General features: G+C 51.2%; 1 pseudogene; it reads right to left on the bottom strand.

The window, feature by feature from the left end:
• Positions 1-347: 347 nt before the first annotated feature.
• LOC100976876 (hsc70-interacting protein-like) lies at positions 348-3,223 on the bottom strand (annotated as a pseudogene).
• Positions 3,224-4,115: the final 892 nt, after the last annotated feature.

The following is a 4,115-nucleotide window of genomic DNA, read 5'->3' as shown; positions in this document are numbered from 1 at the left end:
CTTGGAAAAGAGCAGTACTGAGCTCCTGACTGTCATCTGGCTTCTTCCTCCCTCTGGGCTCTCTCATGCTCTTCTTGAGCCTTCTTAACTCTTTCTATTCTTTCTTTGATCTCTTACTCTTCACGTTTTCGCTCATACTTTCTCCGATGTTCTGCAATTTTCTGTGCCCCAGGTTGAACTTCTTTCAGCATTGCACTAGCATCTTCATCATAATCCAATTGAAGGGAAAGTCTGTGTGCTTTCTCTCGACACTTGTAAGGCTGAGCTGAATCAGGAATTATTTTTCTTTTCTTTTCTTTTCTTTTGAGATGGAGTCTCGCTCTGTCACCCACACTGGAGTGCAGTGGCACGATCTCAGCTCACTGCAAACTCCGCCTCCCGGGTTCAAGCAATTCTCTGCCTCAGCCTCCCGAGTAGCTGGGATTACAGGCGCCTGCCACCACACCCAGCTAATTTTTGTATTATTAGTGGAGACGGGGTTTCACCATCTTGGCCGGGCTGGTCTCGAACTCCTGACCTCGTGATCCACCTGCCTCGCCCTCCCAGTGCTGGGATTACAGGCGTGAGCCACCGTGCCTGGCACAGTCTCGGATGGCAGCATTTGGCTTCTATAATTTGACGAAGACACCAGCCCTCTTGGCATACAAAATGGCCAAGTGAGGATTCAGCTTGATGGCATCTGGGAACAAGTCAATGGCTGTCTGCAGTTCACCATCATTTAGGGCTTCAATAGCAGCCACTTTCTCATTTGCCTGATCCATCATCTCCTCTGTTATCTCTGCATTCTCATCTCCCATTTCTTGAGGGGCATCAGGGCCTGGTTCAACCACACCTTCATTATCAATTTCTAGATCACTTTCCTCACTTGATGGTTAGTCGGCCTTTAAGTCTTCCTCCACCTTCTTACTATCAGGTTTTTCTTCCTTGGTATTTTCTTCTGATTTAGCTTTCTGAGTAGCAGGTGGTACTTTACCCGCCATGCTCTCCACCCTCTCCCTTAGGAAATGCATTTTCTCGGCATGCGGAACACTCGGATCCTGCTTACACATTTTCACAAAGGCCCGAAGCTCGTTCACTTTGCGGGGGTCCATGGTCGGGAGGCGGTGGGCAAGGCTGAGGGGCTGCGGCCCGGTTCCAGGCCCAGGCGCTGGCTCGGTGTGACCGTGCAGAAGGCGACTTTTGGTAATTATTATTAGGCGTTTTCCCTCGTCCAGACCTGAGACCTGAATTCAGCCCCCATGGGACAGAGTGAGGCACCATCGACCTCATGGAGATATTTCAGGGCTGACATTATATGATGCACATGAACATGGATTGCGAATGAAGGTAAGGTAAAGACTAGAGAAAGGTATCTCCAGATTGCTTTTCAAATATGCCCAGACCTTGATTCACATTTTAGGGGATAAAAGCAGGGTTCTTTTTTTCTTTTCCTCACATTCTATGATCCAATTAAATAGGTATCCAAAGTTGTATGAATAATCATTGTTTCCTGTAGTTTTAAAACTGTATTTTCATTTTGGTTCTTTTATTTATTTATTTATTTATTTATTTATTTATTTATTTTTTGGAGACAAGGTCTCACTCTGTCGCCCAGGCTGGAGTGCAGCGGTATGATCTCAGCTCACTGCAACCTCTGCCTCCTGGGTTCAAGTGATTCTCCTGCCTCAGCCTCTTGAGTAGCTGGGATTACAAGCGCGGGCCACTAGGTTCAAATAATTTTTGTATTTTTAGTAGAGATGGGATTTCACCATGTTGACCAGGCTGGTTTCGAACTCCTGGCCTCAAGCGATCCACCTGCCTCGGCCTTCCAAAGGCTGGGATTACAGGCATGAGCCACCGCGCCTGGCCCTGTATTTTCATTTTGATTAGGGCAAAAATGCAACCTTTAAATCTTTTTTCCAACTTTTATTTTAGATTCAAGGGGTACAGGTGCAGGTGTGTAAGCTGGACATATCATGTGATGCCGAGCTTTGGAGTACAAATGGTTCCTTCCCCCAAGTGCTGAGCACAGTACCCTATAGTTTTTCAACCCTTGCCCTTCTCCCTCCCCCATCTAGGAGTCCCCAGTGTCTATTGTTCCCATCTTTATGTCCATAATTACCCAATGGCTAGCTCCCACTTATAAGTGAGAAGATGCAACCGGCCAGGTGCGGTGGCTCACGCCTGTAATCCCAGCACTTTGGGAGGCCGAGGCAGGTGGATCACCTGAGGTCGGGAGTTCGAGACCAGCCTGACCAACATGGAGAAACCCCGTCTCTATTAAAAATACAAAATTAGCCGGGCGTGGTGGCGCGTGCCTGTGATCCCAGCTACTTGGGAGGCTGAGGCAGGAGAATCGCTTGAACCTGGGAGGCCGAGGTTGCCGTGACCCGAGATGGCGCCATTGCACTCCAGCCTGGGCAACAAGAGCGAAATTCCATCTCAAAAAAAAAAAAAAAAAAAGTGAAATAATGCATATTTGGTTTGTTCTCGGTTCCTGTGTTATTCACTTAGGATAATGGCCTCCAGCTGCATCCAGGTTGCTGCAAAGGACACGACACCTTTAAATCTTTATTTTCCCTGGTTTGGCTTTGGAAACAACAGGTTACAGCCTTTCTGAAGCCCCATCCCATTCTTCATTCTTTCCCAGTTTATTAACCCACAGGTGACACCAATGGCCTATGAGAGCCTCGACCCCGGAACCCTGAGCAGACGCCCAGGAACCTGTGCCCGGCACATTCGCAGGGCAGAGCGAGTTCACATCAAGCTCCCAAACACACGTTGTTGTTGTTGTTGTGTTATGTAATTTCAGTTATTATTTCATTTACAAGCTGTGAGCACACACAGCCACTCTGGTTCTGCCCTTGGATGGCCGCTCGCGCGCTGCCGAGGCCCACCTGGGCATCCCAAAGTGCTGGGATTACAGGCGTGAGCCAACGCCCCCCGCCGGAATAGCTCTTTTTTTTTTGAGACGTAGTCTCGCTTTTTCGCCCAGGCTGGAGTGCAGTGGCACGATCTCGGCTCACTGCAAGCTCCGCCTACCAGGTTCATGCCATTCTCCTGCCTCAGCCTCCTGAGTAGCTGGACTACAGGCGCCCGCCACCATGCCCGGCTAATTTTTTGTATTTTTAGTAGAGACGGGGTTTCACCGTGTTAGCCAGGATGGTCTCGATCTCCTGACCTCGTGATCCACCCGCCTCGGCCTCCCAAAGTGCTGGGATTACAGGCGTGAGCCACCGCGCCCGGCCCGGAATTGCTCTTAAGAGTCACACCTCCTGAGTCTCCTGCTCTCTCCAGCCTTGCGTTGCCTTTCTGGCCTCAAGGCCCCCCCCGCTGGAAAAAGTCCGCGTCCCCACGCTGCCTCTGCAAGCCTGGGTGCGAGCGAGGTTCCGCAGCGCTTTGCTTTCCTGTTACGCGCGGTCGCCCTCTAGTGACAACAAGGACGCACTGCTACGTTCGGACGCGAAGCCTTCCATCGCTGCGGCTCTGGGGCTTTTGGTCTGCGCAGGAGAGCTCCGCGGCCCCAGAGTGCACCTCATCCGGGCCCTGGTGGGGAGCATCATTGGGTGCCCTTGGCTCTTCCGCAACACGCGGCCTGGGGCCGACTCCCCAGAGGAAGGCTGGTCTGATGCAAACACTGGATCATGTTGACTGAGCCCCCAGCGGCTCCAGAGCAGAAGACTTGTCTGGAAGTCCTGCGGGCTTAGGAAACCCCATCGTTTGTTGGCAGGTGGGAAAAGTGGTCAGAGATGGGGCCGGGTGCGGTGGCTCACACCTGTAATCCCAGCACTTTTGGAAGCCGAGGTGGGCAGATCACTTAAGGCCAGGAGTTCGAGACCAGCCTGACAAACATGGTGAATCTTCGTCTCTATTAAAAATACAAAAATTAGCCCGGTTTAATGGTGCACGCCTGTAATACCAACTACTTGGGAGGCTGAGGCAGGAGAATCGTTTGAACCCAGCAGGTGGAGGTTGCGGTGAACCGAGATCGCGCCACTGCACTCCAGCCTGGGCAACAGAGCCAGATTCCGTCTCAAAAACAAAAACAAAAGAAAACTGTTCAGGGAGACAAGGATATCAGAGGGGGCTCCACCAGTGACTACGAGGCCTGTCCCCTGCCCTCCCTGAGGGCACCT

This window comes from Pan paniscus, chromosome 6 (assembly GCF_029289425.2).
Source record: "Pan paniscus chromosome 6, NHGRI_mPanPan1-v2.0_pri, whole genome shotgun sequence".
NCBI lineage: Eukaryota > Metazoa > Chordata > Mammalia > Primates > Hominidae > Pan > Pan paniscus.
Note: the sequence above shows the minus strand (reverse complement) of the source record. Positions and strands in the feature narration are given on the sequence as shown.